Source organism: Pan paniscus, chromosome 15 (assembly GCF_029289425.2).
Source record: "Pan paniscus chromosome 15, NHGRI_mPanPan1-v2.0_pri, whole genome shotgun sequence".
NCBI classification, from domain to species: domain Eukaryota; kingdom Metazoa; phylum Chordata; class Mammalia; order Primates; family Hominidae; genus Pan; species Pan paniscus.
Window position 1 is genome coordinate 3250518 of NC_073264.2, and position 20209 is coordinate 3270726.

A 20209-nucleotide genomic window follows, 5' to 3' on the forward strand; every position below is an offset into this window, starting at 1 on the left:
ATAGTCTGTGCAATGTAAAATAGCTATTAAGCTTTTAATCTGATCAAATGAACACTTGTCTACTAGGGATAATTTGATCCCAGTGTATTCACTTGGCGGACAAAATTAAATTAATGATTTCTTTATTGCCTAGCAGGATCTGATGTGTAAAGTGTTTCTGAAATAATTTTGTCTGTAGTGTTTCTGACACAAGGGCTGTGGAGAAAGCATGTGATAGCACTTACTCATATAGATTATATATATGAAGTAAAAACACATAGCCAGAACCTGTCTTTTTCTGAATATTGTTGCTCAGTTAATTTTTTCTTCTGCATAAGAAATCATCTCGAATGTTCTTATGTGATGCGTAAAGTGGGGAAGGTGGAAGATAAACATATAACCCATTGGATTCTCTTTTCCAATATCTAGATTAGATCCTGTGCTGAAAGAGAAACCAAGAAAAAAGATGACATTCCAGAAGAAGACTAAGGAAATGTAAAACAATGTGAAATCAATTATGTGTATGTATGATTTTCCTTTTAGACCTACAGATTTGACAGTGAAGTGCTTCTCAAAGTGCTTTCAAAATAAATTACCTAATTAGCTGGGGATGGTGATGCATGCCTGTAGGCCCAGCTACACGGAAGGCTGAGACAGGAGGATTGAGCCCAGGAGTTCAAGGCTGCGGTGAGCTCGGATCACCACTGCATTCCAGCCTGGGTGACAGAGTAAGACCCTGTCTGAAAAAATGAAAACTGATGGACAAGAAGAGGCAACACAATGTAGCCTCTAGGACAGAGCACTGAGCTCAATGCTTTTCTCTTCTTGAGGGTTCAGTTTTCCTAATCATCCTACCAGCTCCCAAAGGTAGTCACTCTGGTTAGTAAATCTCTCTATTCATTCATAGAATGGGCCTGATGCCAGTCAAAGGCTGTGCTATGGCCAGGACACAGGGGACTCCAGCCAGCATGACTTAATAGAAGTGGGGCCTTCTGCTACCCAGTCAATGAGTGGCCCTCCTCTTGAGAGGTTATGAAGGTCATCTTTGTTGTTCAAAATCTCCAGCTTATTTAAAAAAATACAATTAGACTTTTTTTTTTTTCTCCCCCGAGACAGAGTCTCACTCTGTCCCCCAGACTGGAGTGCAGTGCCATGATCTCGGCTCATCGCATCCTCCTCCTCCCAGGTTCATGTGATTCTCCTGCCTCAGCCTCCCGAGTAGCTGGGACTACAGGCACGCACCACTACACTCGGCTAATTTTTGTATTTTTAGTAGAGATGGGGTTTCACCATGTTGGCCAGGCTGTTCTTGAACTCCTGACCTCGAGTGATCCGCCTGCCTTGGCCTCCCAAAGTGCTGGGATTGCTGGCATGAGCCACTGTGCCTGGCCTACAATTAGATCTTTTTAATAAGTGAAAAAGAAATTAACAGTATTTACAAATTTAATAGTAAATATGTATAATCAGTTTGAGGTATTTTTCAATGAAGACATTTTCTTTGCAGAAAGAAATTTCAGAGCTTCCAAGACCACAAATTTAAAATAAGTAAAGAAGAGAGTAAAATTCTTAAAAAAGGCTCAGAAAGATGGATTTTTCATGAGACGCTTCTGGACAGGTAGCTATTTATTTACTTATTTTCACTATTTTCAGTAGCCCATAGAAATGGCATGTAGAAAACCTATATTCTCTTAAATTACTGTAGTTTTCACATTTTTGTGTTTATTTCTAATTTATAGTGTGGCAATATTACCTAGAGAGGACATCATGAGTTTGGGAAAAGACTGTCAAGAAAGAATATCTAAAAATTATAACCGATTCTAAGTATATATTTTAAGAAATTCAGGTTTGACTGTATCTACTTCATAAATTTATCATCATCTTTTTATAACTATTAGAACCAGAGTTAGAAAGAAGCAGTTTGACTAATATAAAAATTATGTGGATTCTGTTAGAGTAGTTCAGGTTCCTTAAAATAAGCATAGATCAACTAAAAAACTAAGTATAAAAGCTGAACAAGTGAAATTGAAACAGTTTTATTGTAAGATTTGGAAGAGTGCAGGATGTTTATCATAGCACATTATTAATATTTATTACTCTTCCTATGTAGATAAGTAGTGTCCTAGATTTACAACATAGAAAAACAGGTAGAGACATTTAGCTGTGAGTGTACAAGTATAAATCAATTAAGTGCCAGATTTTGATAATCACCAGCCGCTCATTCAAGTCCTATGTTGCAAAGTTACTCTTACACTTTTTTTACATTACTTGATAAAGGCAATGTTTAATTACATATTTTCTATTAACTAGCTGGTAGAGTTCATACCTAAAGTCAGTAAATAATGTTAAGAGTTTTTTCCAGCTGAGCAAGTGAGTATGTATCTAGTTGTAAGAAATCAAGAAGAGGATATAAAATATAATCAGGATGTGGACTCTAAAACGGAATAACCTCTATGTCCTGTAACTTTTATCACTCGTAATAATACAGCATTCTCACCCTATTAAATGGAAATTTAAAGCATCTTTAAATTCTAGAATAATTAAAATTGCTATTTGGATTGAAAAAGCCCTTAGGTGACATTTATTGAATATTAGGAAATAACTTTTATAAGATTAGAATCCATTTTTTATAGAAACCAAATTTGAAAGTATACATATTTTAATATAAGTGTTGTGGTAATACAGTAACCAAAATTGAACACACAGTTTTAAAGCTTTTTATATTTAGTAGCAGTTGAATATATGTGGCATGTTTTACATAGATTAATTTTACTATTTTTCTTTGTTTAAAAAAGAGAACCAAATTGAAAGCCGACAGATACTGCAAATGACTGAGATTTTTGTTTCTGCCTTATCTTTTTGTATTTTTTTCTGAATAAAATATTCAGAGGAAATGCTTTTACAGAGTTCTTGAGTTGTTGTGAAATTATTATTTAGCTAGTACCTAGTTTAACCAGGATTAAACAAGTTTAATCAGGATTCTTCATGGATGTACTTTTTAGCTAACTACAGTTTTTCACATGGAAATGAAACTTACAGTACACACTTAACATACCACATAATTTTTTTCTGGATTTCCTGTCCTGAAGCATGAAGTGTAGTAGAAACCAATTCTTCCTGCGCTACTTGTGGAATCTTTCTTACTGGATCATAATCTTACTTACTTTATACAATAGATGCTTAATCAGTGCCTTTAATAGGAAGTTAGAAACTCCCAATCCAATCAACAAGGCTTTGATTCTACCTCCTAAGTAGTATCCAGATCACAGACAATCCAAATATCAGAACTAGGGGGCCGGGCAGAAAGGACAAATCATCTATTAGGGAGTGGGACAGAAAGTAGAAACATTACAAAGGAGCAAGTAGTCTCAGAACAGAGGGGAGAGTAGTACTGGGAAAACTCCCTACTGAGGAAAGGTTTGCCACAGTGGATATGTATGTGATGCTTTTGTCCTCTTGGGCTGGAATGGAAGCTGATAAAGAAGTTCAGACGCTACGTGTTGCTTAGGTCTGCTTTGTTGAAGCCTGTCTCTTTCAGAGTTCCTAAACACAATATTCCCGTGGCATCTAATCCCAGTGAGTGCTCCAAATCCAGGCTGTGTATCAGATGCCACGGGAAATTCTGCCTCAGGACTGAGGTTGGTTCAAGTGATACAAACCACAGAATGAGGAACACGCCTTCAGGAGACTGAATCCTGCTTCCCAACCCTAGCTTGGTATCTGAGACCATCTGCCTGCTGACTGGCTTTCCTGGCACAAACATTCTGCATGTAGGCACAGTGTGTTCCTGGACTCCATGTCAACCCGTTCACCCTCATGTTCCCTTGGTTCCTCTCCCCAGTCCAACGAGCAGAACTGATTACAGATCTTGACAACAGAAGATACAGATTTAAAATAACTTGCCTGTTCCCGTGGACTTTATCCACTAGTGGAGGAGGACAAGTGGACAAGGGGAGAGGGTAGGTGGGGGCTCCTTCCCTATTCCTCCCATTCCACTTTATACAAACCCCAGCTAGACCACTGGGAGAGCAACGGAGGTTAAGAATGACTGCATCTAAATATTGTCATCTGGTCCACTCTTCTTCCATCTTGTACACAAGAATATCATGAGTTTTGGTTAAAGCACTACTGAAACCAAGATAAACTCTGGCTTAGCATGCCCCTGATGGATCAGTCTAGTAATCATATCAAAACCAAGACTACCTAAAAGCACTAACCAAAGGAAAGCTCCCTCACCCCAACCTATGACTGCTCACATTTTTCAGATTGAATCATTTCAATTGTATTTTAAGGTTCATTGACTCTTTACCACCTCCAAGCTGCTCCTGAACACAACTGATTGTTATTTTTTAATTTTGAAAACTTTCTCACTTCTAGAATTTCCACTTGAGCCTTTGTTATTATTGTAGTTTCTTCTTCTCTGCTGTGATTTCCTATCCATTTATTTTATGGGTTTTTGGGGTTTTGATTTTAGTAAGAATTACAATAACTACTTTAAAAATCCACAGTAATTCCAACATCTGGGTCATCTCGAGGTCAGTCTCTATTGATTGCCTTTTTCTTTGAATATGTTTCTTTATATGTTTGATATAATGGGATTGAATTCTGAATATTGTAAAACTAGATTCTGTTTTGTTCCTCTGAAAATTTTGATAATTTTATGTTGTATTTGTTGTATTTTGCTTGATTGTTTCTTTCTATTGTATAATTTACAATATATTTTCTTCCAATGGTTTTAACATTTCTGTTTCTCAAAATATTTATGTTTATGTTAAAAATTATACAAAGTAACTTGGTGCAGTGGCTCCCATCTGTAATCCCAGAACTTTTTAGAGGCCAAGGCAGGAGGGTCACTCGAGCCCAGGAGTTGGAAACCAGCCTAGACAACAGGACAAGACCCTGTCTCCACAAAAAATTATTAGGATGGTGCAAAAAGTAATTGCGGGTTTTGCCATTACTTTCAATGGCAAAACCCGCAATTACTCTTGCACCAACCTGATAAAAAAAATAAGCTGGGTATGGTGGTGGCGTGTGCCTGTGGTCTCAGCTATTTGGGAAGTGAAGGCAGAGGTGGGAGGATTGCTGGAGCCCAGGAGTTCCAGACCAGCCTGAGAACCTGTCTCTATGAGAAAAATAAATAAATAAATAAATAGCTGGGCCCACGTACCTGTGGTACTAGCAACTTGGGAGGCAAAGGCAGAGGTGCCAGAATCACTTGAGCCCAGAAGCTCAAGGCTGCAGGGCACTGTGATTGTGCCACTGCACTCCAGCCTGAGTGATGGAGCATGACCCTGACTCCAAATAATAATAATAATTACAAAAAGGAAAGACCTAGAACACCAGGTTAGGGTTAAGTATTCTAAAATTCAGCTGACTTACTCTGTTCACTATAAAGCAGGTTGCCACAGAAAATATAGCATGCCCAGTTAATTTGAAATTTCAGATAAACAAATACTTTTTTCAGTGTAAGTATATCCCATGCAGTATTTGGGACATGCGTATACTAAAATATTATTCCTTGTTTATCTGAAATTGAAATTTAACTGGGTATTACATAATTATAGCAGCCTGACCATAAAAGATATGAGCTGAGCAAAATTCTACTTTAAACTTCAAGATTTATAATAATGCATTATTAATCAAGAACTATTATTTACTGAAAACTGTGTAGATCCCCGTATTTATCTTTTTAAATGTGGAACTAGGAAAGCTACATAAAGAACATTTATAGAAATAAATGACTGTTCTATAGCTGAAAGGAAAACTCTAGCTTTCATTTTTCTCCCCAAACTTAAGGTTTATTCTACATTTGTATAAACAATAAAATTACAGCTCAACTTTGGAAGCACAGATCATAATATAAAAATAAAGCAAAGATCCCAGAAACATTTAACAGGCAACAAATCTTTCACATCATCTTACTATATCAACTAAACATATAATAACTTAGAATGATCCATTAATTATAAGTAAAGAATAAATTCTTTTACAAAGCATAACTATTAATATTATTGACCATCATAAGAGCAAATATTTTAAGTAAAACACCATGAATACTTTACAGAAAGGAGCGAGTTGCAGACACAGTCATTCTTGGATTTTTTTCAACACCAGGCTTTCTTCCCTTTTTACCTGAACTGGGAGTTGAATATTTCCTCTCTTTGCCCTCTGACCCTCTAGTCTCTGAAGCATCTTTTGTACTAGAGGTATGTGCAGAGACTTCCTGGAAATTTGGATTTCTAAATTGTGCTGTTGTATCTTCTAGGCACTGCAGTGATCCAGATATAGAGCTGTTGCTCTTGCTTGTGTAAGTGTAACATTTTGATTCAAAAAAGGAAGTAAAAGGAAGAGAGTTGATTACATTTGGCTACTGACATTAATAATAATAAATAATAATTGTACTTGTAATATAAACATCTGAAAGTTTTAGTTGTAAGAATGGGTGTCCACATAAGAAAATTATGTAAAAATAATTAATGTCTATTATAATTACTTTTCTTTAACCAAAGAAAAAGTATAACTTAAAGATGGCTGTTTAAGGATCAAATTGCAGCCATTGGTAAAAGTAGATATTAGTCATATTTATTAACTGACACACAGTGATACTGAAGGCACTTACTTCTCAAGAAACATCATTTTTTCCCAACAAGAACATACTACATCCTAGACATGAAATGAAAATAAGCTTTAATTTTCACCACAGGAGGGCGACAATCAGAGAACTGAGGTGGTACAGATCCATTAGAGGACCATATCCATGAGTCCATCAGTCTCTACTGTAGGACAGAGCAAGAATTTTTAAAGAATCTCGGTAAAGGCTCCTTTTCAAAAAAATACAAAGATTAAAGCCTTTGAAACGTAAATTATTTTTTCCAGTTATTACATTGAGGACAAAGTTATAGTTGCAAAGTTAAGATTTTTATAACTATCCCTAAAATTGATTCTCAGTGACTCCCTTGATCTACATATGTTAAGGAAAAAGGCAAGATAAAGATGTGTTAAATATTTTCCAGTTTTTAATAATCAGTTTTAATATAAGGTATACCCAAATAATGGTTAATTAAATGACAATGAAAGAATGTTATAGCAGAGGCTCACTTATCAACATGTCTTGAAATTAAAGGTTTATAAGGTGCATAAGGGCAAAGCTTTTGATGTTGCCATTACATTCACAAAAGTATCTGAGGCGTGTACAGCATGAAGTTCACTAAGTGCTTGCAACATAACCAGCACTAAATTTTGTTGAATAAATAAATGAATAATTTTGTATAGCATCTGTTCAAAATCTCTGATGTAAAAATGAAAATAATCTGAAAATATGCAAAACTGAAATTTCCCACATACGGCTGCCAATTCGGACAAACAATAAGATGAATTTCAAAATGAGAACATGACAATAAAATCAAGTTTCAAAATGGCTGGCCTTTTTTTAGCAATACCCATGTTCAAAAAAAGGAATAAGACATCAATTGTTTTGAGAACCAAAATTTCACTGCTGCTTTTCTCACACCCTGTTGTTAATCTAAGCCCCCATGCTCTTACTGTAAATAACAGATTTTCATCATAAAATACAAGAAACAGGCAGGGTGACTGTCAATAACAGATATTCATCATCAAATACAAGAAACAGGCCAGGCACGGTGGCTCACACCTGTAATCCCAGCAATTTGGGAGGCTGAGGCGGGTGGATCACTTGAGGCCAGGAGTTTGAGACAAGCCTGGCCAACATGGTGAAACCTCATCTCTACTAAAAATACAAAAATTAGCTGGGTGTGGTGGCAGGCGCCTGTAATCCCAGCCAATCAGGAGGCTGAGGCAAGAGAATCGCTTGAACCTGGGAGGTGGAGGTTACAGTGAACTGAGATCGAGCCACTGTACTCCAGCCTGGGTGACAGAGCAAGACTCTGCCTTAAACAAATAAATACACAACATAACAGAATCACTGGGACACATTCAAAGCAGTGTGTAGAGGGAAATTTATAACACTGAATGCCCACAAGAGAAAGCAAGAAAGATCCAAAACTGACACCTTAACATCACAATTAAAAGAACTAGAAAAGCAAGAGCAAACACATTCAAAAGCTAGCAGAAGGCAAGAAATAACTAAAATCAGGGAAGAACTGAAGGAAATAGAGACATAAAAAACCCTTCAAAAAATTAAGTAATCCAGGAGCTGGTTTTTTGAAAAGATCAACAAAATCGATAGATCACTAGCAAGACTAATAAAGAAGAAAAGAGAGAAGAATCAAATAGGTGCAATAAAAAATGATAAAGGGGATATCATCACCGATCCCACAGAAATACAAACTACCGTCCGAGAATACTAAAAATACCTCTACACAAATAAACTGGAAAATCTAGAAGAAATTGATAAATTCCTTGACACATACATCTTCCCAAGACTAAACCAGAAAGAAGTTGAATCTCTGAACAGACAAATAACAGGCTCTGAAATTGTGGCAATAATCAATAGCTTACCATCCAAAAAAAGTCCAGGACCAGATAGATTCACAGCTGAATTCTACCAGAGGTACAAGGAGGAAATGGTACCATTCCTTCTGAAACTATTCCAATCAATAGAAAAAGAGGGAATCCTCCCTAACTCATTTTATGAGGCCAGCATCATCTTGATACCAAAGCCTGGCAGAGATACAACCAAAACAGAGAATTTTAGACCAATATCCTTGATGAACATTGACGCAAAAATCCTCAATAAAATACTGGCAAACCAAATCCAGCAGCACATCAAAAAGCTTATACACCATGATCAAGTGGGCTTCATCCCTGAGATGCAAGGCTGGTTCAACATATGCAAATCAATAAATGTAATCCAGCATATAAACAGAGCCAAAGACAAAAACCACATGATTATCTCAATAGATGCAGAAAAGGCCTTTGGCAAAATTCAACAAAACTTCATGCTAAAAACTCTCAATAAATTAGGTATTGATGAGACATATCTCATAATAATAAGAGCTATCTATGACAAACCCACAGCCAATATCATACTGAATGGACAAAAACTGGAAGCATTCCCTTTGAAAATTGACACAAGACTGGGATGCCCTTTCTCACAACTCCTATTCAACATAGTGTTGGAAGTCCTGGCCAGGGCAATCAGTCAGGAGAAGGAAATAAATGGTATTCAATTAGGAAAAGAGGAAGTCAAATTGTCCCTGTTTGCAGACGACATGATTGTATATCTAGAAAACCACATTGTCTCAGCCTAAAATCTCCTTAAGCTGATGAGCAACTTCAGCAAACTCTCAGGATACAAAATCAATGTACAAAAATCACAAGCATTCTTATACACCAATAACAGACAAACAGACAGCCAAATCATGAGTGAACTCCCATTCAAAATTGCTTCAAAGAATAAAAAACCTAGGAATCCAACTTACAAGGGATGCGAAGGACCTCTTCAAGGAGAACTACAAACCATTGCTCAATGAAATAAAAGAGGATACAAACAAACGGAAGAACATTCCATGTTCATGGGTAGGCAGAATCAATATCGTGAAAATGGCCATACTGCCCAAGGTAATTTATAGATTCAATGCCATCCCCATCAAGATACCAATGACTTTCTTCACAGAAATGGAAAAAACTACTTTAAAGTTCATATGGAACCAAAAAAGGGGCCGCATTGCCGAGTCAATCCTAAGCCCAAAGAACAAAGCTGGAGGCATCATGCTACCTGACTTCAAACTATACTACAAGGCTACAGTAACCGAAGCAGCATGGTACTGGTACCCAAACAGAGATATAGATTAATGGAACAGAACAGAGCCCTCAGAAAAAATGCTACATATCTACAACCATCTGGTCTTTGACAAACCTGACAAAAACAAGAAATGGGGAAAGGATTCCCTATTTAATAAATGGTGCTAGGAAAACTGGCTAGCCATATGTAGAAAGCTGAAACTGGATCCCTTCCTTACACCTTATACAAAAATTAATTCAAGATGGATTAAAGACTTACATGTTAGACCTAAAACCATAAAAACCCTAGAAGAAAACCTAGGCAATACCATTCAGGACATAGGCATGGGCAAGGACTTCATGTCTAAAACACCAAAAGCAATGGCAACAAAAGCCAAAATTGACAAATGGGATCTAATTAAACTAAAGGGCTTCTGCACAGCAAAAGAAACTAGCATCAGAGTGAACAGGCAACCTGCAGAATGGGAGAAAATTTTCACAACCTACTCATCTGACAAAGGGCTAATATCCAGAATCTACAATGAACTCAAATAAATTTACAAGAAAAAAACAGACAACCCCATCAAAAAGTGGGCAAAGGATATGAACAGACACTTCTCAAAAGAAGACATTTATGCAGCCAAAAAACACATGAAAAAATGCTCATCATCACTGGCCATCAGAGAAATGCAAATCAAAACCACAATGAGATATCGTCTCACACGAGTTAAAATGGCGATCATTAAAAAGTCAGGAAACAACAGGGGCTGGAGAGGATGTGGAGAAATAGGAAAACTTTTACACTGTTGGTGGGACTGTAAACGTGTTCAACCATTGTGGAAGTCAGTGTGGCAATTCGTCAGGGATTTAGAGCTAGAAATACCATTTGACCCAGCCATCCCATTACTGGGTATATACCCAAAGGACTATAAATCATGCTGCTATAAAGACACACGCACACGTATGTTTATTGCGGCACTATTCACAATAGCAAAGACTTGGAACCAACCCAAATGTCCAACAATGATAGACTGGATTAAGAAAATGTGGCACATATGCACCATGGAATTCTATGCAGGAGAAAAAAATGAAGAGTTCATGTCCTTTGTAGGGACATGGATGAAACTGGAAACCATCATTCTCAGCAAACTATCGCAAGGACAAAAAACCAAACACCACATGTTCTCACTCATAGGTGGGAATTGAACAATGAGAACACATGGACACAGGAAGGGGAACATCACACACTGGGGACTGTTTTAGGGTGGGGGGAGTGGGGAGGGATTGCATTAGGCGATATAAACCTAATGCTAGATGACGAGTTAATGGGTGCAGGACACCAGCATGGCACATGTATACATATGTAACTAACCTGCACATTGTGCACATGTACCCTAAACCTTAAAGTATAATAAAAAAAAAAAAGAAAAAGAAAAAGAAACAACAGATGCTGGAAAGGCTGTGGAGAAATAAACACTTTTACACTGTTGGTAGGAATGTTAATTAGTTCAATCATTGTGGAAGACAGTTTGGCAATTCTGCAAGGATCTAGAACCAGAAATCCCATTTGACCCAGAAATCCCATTACTGGGTATATATCCAAAGGACTATAAATCATTCTAGTATAAAGATGCATGCAAGCGTATATTTATAGCAGCACTATTCCCATTAGCAAAAACATGGAATCAATCCCAATGCCCATCAGTGATAGACTGGATAAAGAAAATGTGGTACATACACGCCATGGAGTACTATGCAGCCATAAAAAGGAATGAGATCATGTCTTTTGCAGGGACATGAATGAATCTGGAAACCATCATCTTCAGCAAACTAATACAGGAACAGAAGACCAAACACCACATGTTCTCACTCATAAGTGGGAGCTGAATAATGAGAACACCTGGACACAGGGAGGGGAACAACACACACTGGGGCCTGTCATTGGGGACGGGGAGGAAGAGCATCAGGAAGAGCTAACGCATGTGGGGCTTAATACCTAGGCACCTAGGCTGTGGGTTGATAGGTACAGCAAATCATCACAGTGCACGTTTACCTACGTAACAAACCTGCATGTCCTGCACATTTATCCTGGAACTTAAAATTTAAAAAAATAAAAAGAAAACAAGAGTACTGAAAATTGGCTCACAGTTCCACAGCCTGTACAGCAAGCATGATGCTGACATCTGCTCAGCTTCTGGGGAGGCCTCAGGACACTTAACAATCATGGTGGAAGGGAAAGCAGGAGCAGGAGGAAGAGAGAGAGGGGGAAGGTCCTACACACTTTAAACAACAAGGTCTCATGAGAACTCTATCACAAGAGCAGCGCTAGGGGGATTATGCTTAACCATTAGAAACTGCTCCCATGGACCAGCCACCTCGCAGCAGGCCCCATCTCCGACAGTGGGAACCACTGGAGGCTGCTCCTGTGGACCAGCCACCTTCCAGCAGGCCCCGTCTCCAACACTTGGAACCACTGGAAACTGCTCCCATGGACCAGCCACCTCCCAGCAGGCCCCATCTCCGACACTGGGGATTACATTTCTATAGAAGTTTCCAATAATTTTGGAACACATATTAATAACATATTTATAAAAATATAGTCCAAAGTAGCCCAAACATCATTCACTCTTCTATTTGAAAGTTTTCCCTCTATTCTAATGTCACAATCTCCAGCGTTATTAATCAGAATCCTGCATTTAAGGGCATCTGTTAAATTTTATAGCTGATTATAAAACCATCATTTAAAGAGGACCAAAATGAGACAATTGTCTGTGGATGACAAAAACATTAAGGGCAGCCACAGTTAAAGACATGAACAACAGCCTTTAAAGTAGAATTTGCTGTAGAGCCTATTATGAGGGAAATATTTCTAGTTATTACCTCTTTTATTCTAAACCATGGAAAAAGGACCTATCAAATAAAGTCCTTCTAGAAGAGTGAAGGGCTCCTGGCAATGTTCTCTTTAATCCATGATGTGGGATAAGGGGAGTTTTTACTGATTATGAGGCAATGTATATACCACTAAAGTTTCAACACCCCAAAAGGAAAAAAAAGGGGGGGAGGGAAGTCCTGGAAGAACCAGATGGAGCCGTAGCAGAAGATGATTTCAATCCACTGACCCCTGAATTGTGGGCTGGTTGTGCTGCATCGCTCTGTGACTTATGATTCTGCCACAAAAAAGATCTAATTCCCAGGGTTATAGGAAAAGACACCTGTGGTACTCCTGAGGCAGAGAGAAGGGAGAAATCCAAACCTGACTTAAGTCTAGGGTTCTTAAACCACACAATCTGCTCACAAGGAGGACCTTAACTCTGAAGATACCGATTTGGGGCTGTTTCAAAAAAGAAATTATAAATATGAGTGGGAAAGAGAACAACCTTCGCCATATCCAGTGGCAAAAAAATGAGAGAGAGGGAAGAAAGGAAGGAGGGAAGGAAGGAGAGAGGGAAGAAAGGAGGGAAGGAAGGAGAGAGGGAAGAAAAGAGGGAAGGAAGGAGAGAGGGAAGGAAGGAAGTAGGGAGGGAGGGAGGGATGGAAGGAAGGAAGGAAAGAGGGAAGGAAGGAATGAAGGAAGGAAAGAGAGAAGGAGGGCAGGAAGGAAGGAAAGAAGGAAGGAGAGAGGGAAGTAAGGAGGGAAGGAAGAAAAGGAAATAGGGAAGGAAGGAGGGAAGGAATGAAGGAAGGAAAGATGGAAGGAAGGAAGCAGGGAAGGAAGGAAGGGAAGGAACTTGGATATGCACAAAAACAAAATTAAATTAAAACGGAATTCTATCATCTGACCTAATTGGAAATGTACTATTTTCTAAAGTAACCTATACAGTCCAAAGGTAAAAGGGTGCTGATTGGTATTTGTAACTCTCCAGCATGTATTCGAATCAATTTTAACATCTGCTGAAGTCTACCAATTGGCATACCTTCACAAACTTAACCAATACTGGAGCTCAAACTTTGTTATACCTGAGATTTCACTAAATTTAAACATTGCATCCCCTAATCCTAGCAGAGTAACTGCATATAGAATACAGGACACATAGTTATGCCTCACATTTGTTACCTTGACTAAATTTCCCGTAGTCATAGAAGCCTTTGTCCATAGGTGACCTGGATGCTCTGACCCAATGAGTAACAAATTGATATTAAATCATTTGAACTTACACATTGACTTCACCAAATGTAACCTTACAGAACTCCCTCTCCTTTTTTTTTTTAATTTGATTTGTTTTTAATTTTTCATTTTTTTTAGAGATGGGGTCTTGCTCCATTACCCAGGCTGAATGAAGTGCGGTGGCACAATCATAGCTCACTGCTGCCTTGAACTCCTGGGCTCAAGCAATCCTCCCAGTTTAGCCTTCCAAGTAGCTGGGATTACAGGCATGTACCAGCACAGCCAATTAAAAAAATTATAGAAGTGGAGTCTTGCTATGTTGCCTAGGCTGGTCTCTAACTTCTGGCCTCAAGAAATCCTCCCCTGCCTCGGCCTCCCAAAGTGCTGGGATTACAGGTGTGAGCCATCGTGCCTAGCCTCCCCATCTTGATAAATTATCAAATATGATCCAACATAAATTACAACATGACTTCAAATAAATAAAACTTATTATATAAGACCTAATTAATTAGTGAAGGGGTGATAATCCTCATTGCTTCAACGTTTAGCAGTAGAATTTGGCCTGTTCTTAAACCTGCAAATAATAAATGGTGTTTCACAGTGGATTACTGTAATGTGACTGCAGTGCTCCCATCCATTCAGGCCCTCGTACCCAATGCCTAATATTGTGGTTAATTTTTTTTTATTTCAATAGGTTTTTGGGGAATATGATGGTTTTCTTTTTATTTCAATAGGTTTTGGGGAAACAGGTGGTTTTTGGTTACAGGACCAAGTTGTTTAGTGGCGATTTCTGAGATTTGTGGTGTACCCATCACCCAAGCAGTGTACACTGCACCCATTGTGTAGTGTTTTATCCCTCACTGCACCCACCCCACCACTCCCAAGCTTTCCCTGAGTCCCCAAAGACTATTGTATCATTCTTATGCCTTTGCATCCTCATAGCTTAGCTCTCACTTATGAATGAGAACATACAATGTTTGGTTTTCCATTCCTAAGTTGCTTCACTTAGAATAATGGTGTCCAGTTTCATCCAGGTTGCTGTGAATGCATTATTTCATTCCATCTTACGGCTGAGTAGTATTCCATGTGGTAAATATTTATACCACATTTTCTTTATCCACTTACTGATTGATGGGCATTTAGGCTGGTTTCAAATTCTTCTAACTGCATATTGTGCTGCTATAAACATGCGTGTGAAAGTATCTTTTTCATATAATGACTTATTTTCCTCTGAGTGGTACCCAGGAGTGGAATTACTGGATCAAATGATAGATCTGCTTTTACTTCTTTGGAAATCTCCTCACTGTTTTCCATAGCTGTTGTACTAGTTCACATTCCCTCCAAAAAGTGTAAAAGTGTTCCCTTCTTAACACACCCATGCCAATATCTATTAGTTTTTGATTTTTTGATTATGACCATTCTTACAGGAGTGAAGGGGTATCATATTGTATTGTGGTTTTGATTTGCATTTCCCTGATAATTAGTTATGCTGAGCATTTTTTCATGTTTGTTGGCCAGTTGCTTATCTTCTTTTGAGAATTGTCTTTTCATGTCCATAGCCCACTTTTTGATGGGATATTTTTCTTCCTGGTTTGTTTGAGTTCCTTGCAGATTCTGGGTGTTAGTCCTTTAATCAGAAGTACAGATTGCGAAGATTTTCTCCCACTCTGTAGGTTATCTGTTTACTCTGCTATTTCTCTTACTGCGCAGAAGCCTTTTAGTTTAATTAAGTCTCATCTATTTATCTTTGTTTTAGTTGCATTTGCTTTTTGGGTTATTGGTCATGAAGTCTTTGCCTAAGCCAGTGTCTAGAAGGTTTTTTCCAATGTCGTCTTCTAGAATTTTTATGGTTTCAGGTATTAGATTTAAGTCCTTGATCCATCTTGAGTTGATTTTCGAATAGGGTGAGAAATGAGCATTCACTTTCATTCTTCTATGTGTGGCTTGCCATTTATCTCAGCACCATTTGTTGAATAGGGTATTCTTTCTCTGCTTTCTGTTTTTGTTTGTTTTGTTGAAGATTAGATGACTGTAAGTATTTGGCTTTATTTCTGTGTTCTCTATGATGTTCCATTGATCTTTATGGCTATTTTTATGCCAGTACCATGCTGTTTTGGTGACTATGGCCTTCTAGTATAGTTTGAAGTCAGCTTCTAGATTTGTTATTTTTGCTTAGTCTTGCTTTGGCTATACAGACTCTTTTTTGGTTCTAGGCTTTTACTACCTTAAGGTATTTCCCTTCTATGTCTTTTTTAGTTCCGTGTGAATTTTTGTAGTTCTGTGAAGACTGATGTTGGTACTTTAATGGGGATTACATTGAGTTTGTAGATTGCTTTTGGCAGTATGGTATTTTCACAATATTGATTTTACCCATCCGTGAGCATGGGATATGTTTCCATTTCTTTGTATCTATGATTTCTATCAGCAGTGTTTTGTAGTTTTCCTTGTAGAGGTCTTTTGTCTCTTTGGTTAAGTATTCCGGATATAATTAAGATTTTGTCTGCAAAGATTGCATGCAATTGACAATTATAGGAATATACTATTATAATTATAGGAATTATAATATTCCTAAGGTTTTTATTGCAACTATTGTAAAAGGGGGTGAGTTTTTTATTTAATTCTCAGCTTGTTCACTATTACTGTATAGCAGAGCCACTGACTTGTGTACATTAATTTTTTATCCTGAAACTTTGCTGAATTCATTTACCAGTTCTAGTAGCTTTTGGGATGAGTCTTTAGGGTTTTCTAGGTATACGATCATGTCATCAGCAAAGAGTGACAGTTCGACTTTCTCTTTACCGATTTGGATGCCCTTTATTTCTCTTATCTGATTGCTCTGGCGAGGACTTCTAATACTATGTTGAATAGAACTGGTGAAAGTTGACATCATTGTCTTGTTCCAGTTTCAGGGGGAATGCTTTCAACTTTTCCCCATTCCATATAATGTTGGCTGTGTGTTTGTCATATATGGCTTTTATTACCTTAAGATATGTCCCTTCGATGTTGATTTTGCTAAGGGTTTTAATCATAAAGGGATTCTGGATTTTGTCAAATGCTTTTTCTATGTCAATTTTGCTGAGGGTTTTAGGCATAAAGGGATGATGGATTTTGTCAAATCCTTTTTCTGCATGTATTGAGAGGATCATGTGATTTTTGTTTTTAATTCTGTTTATATGGTGTATCACATTTATTGACTTGCAGATGTTTAACCATCCTGCATCCCTGGTTTCTCTTCAGATCGTATACCTCTTTCACCTTATGATGGTTAATTTTATTTGCCAAGTTGGGTTGCCTAGATATTTGGTTAAACACCCTGGATGTGTCTGTGAGGGTGTTCCTTGATGAGACGAACATTTGAATATGTAGACTTAGTAAAGTAATTGCCCTCCCCAGTGTGAGTGGGCCTCATCCAATCCATTAAAACCCAAATAAAACACAAGGGTAGAGGAAGAGAGAATTCACTCTCTTTGATGATTTCAGAGCTGAGACGTAGATCTTCTCTCGCCTTTGAAGTCAGACGTGGACTGTAACTTATGCCATCAGCTTTCCTGGTTCTCAGGACTTTAGGCTTGGACTGGAACTCCAACATTGGCAGTCCTGGTTCTCCAGCTTGCTGACTGCAGGTCCTGGGACTTCTTAGCCTCCATAACCACATGAGCCAATCCCTTATAATAAACCTATATATATTCATGCAACTGATAAATATTTTGTTGTTACAGATTTGGCTACCATGTTCTTCTGGTGCCTATTTTAACAGAGTCTCAGTCATAGCCTGCCTTCATCTCTGAAGGGATCAGGCGACCCACGGAGTGCCTCGGCAGCCTTGTCATTGCATGCAATCTTCACAGACAAGATCTCACTGCAACCACCTTTCTACAGGAGCACAGGTGTGACATTGTACTGATGACATCATTCTCAGAGAAAATTCATTTTACACACTAAGGACACACAGACACAAGGAGGCTTACACAAAGGGAATGGACCTTTCCCAACACAGTAGTGCAAGGCCCTGCCACTTTGCTTCAATTCCTGAAATTTCCTTGGTAAATATGGGGCTGCCCTATTCCTGAGACCTTCAAAAAATAATTATTCATCCTCTCAGCATCCACAATGTTAATACAAGCCTAATATTCTTTAATTTGTGTTTTGTTTTTTGGAGGTACAGTCTTGCTCTGTCACCCAGGCTGGCATGAAGTGGCATGGTTTCAACTCACTGCAGCCTCGACCTCCTGAGCTCAAGCAGTTCTCCCATCTCAGCCTTCCAAGTAGCTAGGACTTCAGGTGTGTGCCATGACACTCAGCTAATTTTGTTTATATTTTTGTAGAGAAAAGGTCTCGCTATGTTACCCAGGCTGGTCTGAAACTCCTGGGGTGAAGCGATCCTCTTGCCTCTGCCTCCCAAAGTTCTGGGATTACAGGTGTGAGCCACTGTGCCCAGCCCTTTAATTCTTTACTTGGGGTTCAGGTGACAATATATTTCTTATTTACAAATCTTATTTAATCTCACTGATGCTGTCATTGGCAAACTGACCCACCTTGAATGAAGCCTCCTCCAAGTCTGGAATCTGTCCGAATTTAAATTAGCAGGTGCTCCTATGAATTCCCTCAGAGAACACACTGTGGATGATTTAGCAACCTCTTCCTATGCCTCCTGAAGTATCTGGGTGGCATATGGTGGCCATAAGTAGTCCATGGGCTTCTGATGTAAAAAACAATCCTGCCCCTTTTGACCCTGTTCTGTACAGCATCAGGGCAGCGATTGCTGACCACATGCTGGACCCTCTGGAAACAGAGGGCTCTGCATCCATGTCCACGAGGCTTCATGTCCATCTGGCCATCAGGCCTTGGGAAGCAGCACCCCACAGCCTTGGCACAGCTGCAGAGACCTCCTTGCATCAGGATGGAGTCAAACCTGGACCCCCTGCCATTCTCATCTGCAGGAAACACTGGCCTCCTTCATCCTTAGTCTGTGTTACTGGAAGTCACCCATCTCCGAGGCCCCTTGGGATCGACTGAGTGACCAGCAGTGAAGTTCGTCCACCTCCTGAATGGATGCCATCATCTGACGTGATGGAGCTCAGTGGGATGCTGCTGCCTTCCCTCGCTTAGCTAGGATGTCCCTGATAAAGGATGACACCAAAGCCTCAGCACGACTGGCCAAACTTGAGGTGGTCATCTCAGCACTGATGCTGGGCCAACAATTAGCCCCATTTGTACATTTTTACAAATTTTTGGCAATTGCCAAGAATTCTCCACCTTCCCTCCCCATTGAATTAAAGAAACTTCTTGCCTCATGGACACTCAGAATACAGTCAAGGTAACAGATGCCTTTTTTTTAAACCAAGGACACAGTACGGATCTCACAGGGACACTCCTTATCCCCTGCAGAGAGTTCCAGACACTACTGATGGTGACCAAGGCAACATTTCATCAGAAAACACAGTGCTAGGCTTGTGAAAGTGTCCAGTAGGGGTTCCACTGCCCCTATAGGCTGCAGGCAGCTGCTTTAGTTGAGAGTTAGACTGAGCTCCTCAAAGAATTCCTATTTAAGTTACAAAGCAGCGAGTGGATGCCCTGCTGGGTTCCACTGTTGCCACAGGCTTTGATTACTCTTAAGTTCATGCTTCTTAGGAAATTGCACTTTTTACACCAATGCTACACAGTTCCCTCAGTTGCCTTTACTGGACATCAAGGAGTTCACATTTTTGACAACCATTCAGTCCTGGACTGTCCAAGGGGTGGAGGTAGCTCCGTACAGGAAGCTGCCTGCTGCGTGTGGATCAGTAATATCAGACTTGCCCAACAACTCACTGGAGACATGAAAACCAATGCATGGGGGATGCATGACGTCACCCAAATATTTATGAACACGCTTGTGCTGCCAGAGACCCCAGATCTCTAAACCAATGCATGGGGAATGCATGATGTCACCCAAATATTTATGAACAGGCTTGTGCTGCCAGAGACCCCAGATCACTTTTCCTGCCTCCTGCTAAATAAATGGGGGCAGTAGATTTGCATCGGTTTCCACATTACATTACTCATAACTGTGGCCTTCCTAATTTCTCATGTCCCTAAGCACTTATTACAATGTCTCAGCAGCTTTCTCTCAGCCTCTCAAAATATTAGTCATCATGAAAATAAATGTCTGATGTTAAAGCATCAGGGGTCAATTGTATTGTGACACCTAAAATTTCATGCACACCCCACCATGTTCTCAGCCTAATGGCTTTCATGCCCCCACCAGACTGCAAAACTCTGAATTAGTCAAGCACATCCCTGAAGGGACCAGGGGTTACTCCACCCTCTGATTTCTACCAAGCCTGCCTCCCACACCCTCTGTTCCAGCGTGCAACCCTGGGTAGACCTGCATAAATGCAGTGTCATCCCCCTGGCTGAGTATGTGTGACGAGTAAATTACTGGGA

General features: G+C 39.2%; 1 long non-coding RNA gene across 7 annotated transcripts in view; it reads left to right on the forward strand.

Annotated features, from left to right (window-relative positions):
• LOC134729036 (uncharacterized) overlaps positions 1-18717 on the forward strand; it is a 48149-nt gene extending 29432 nt beyond the window's left edge. For 3 of the 7 annotated variants that reach the window (XR_010109870.1, XR_010109869.1, XR_010109873.1), the window contains 2 exons: positions 409-500; positions 1484-13474. This is a non-coding gene — a long non-coding RNA (uncharacterized LOC134729036). The other 4 variants (XR_010109875.1, XR_010109874.1, XR_010109872.1 and 1 more) reach the window with 4 other exon arrangements.
• Positions 18718-20209: the final 1492 nt, after the last annotated feature.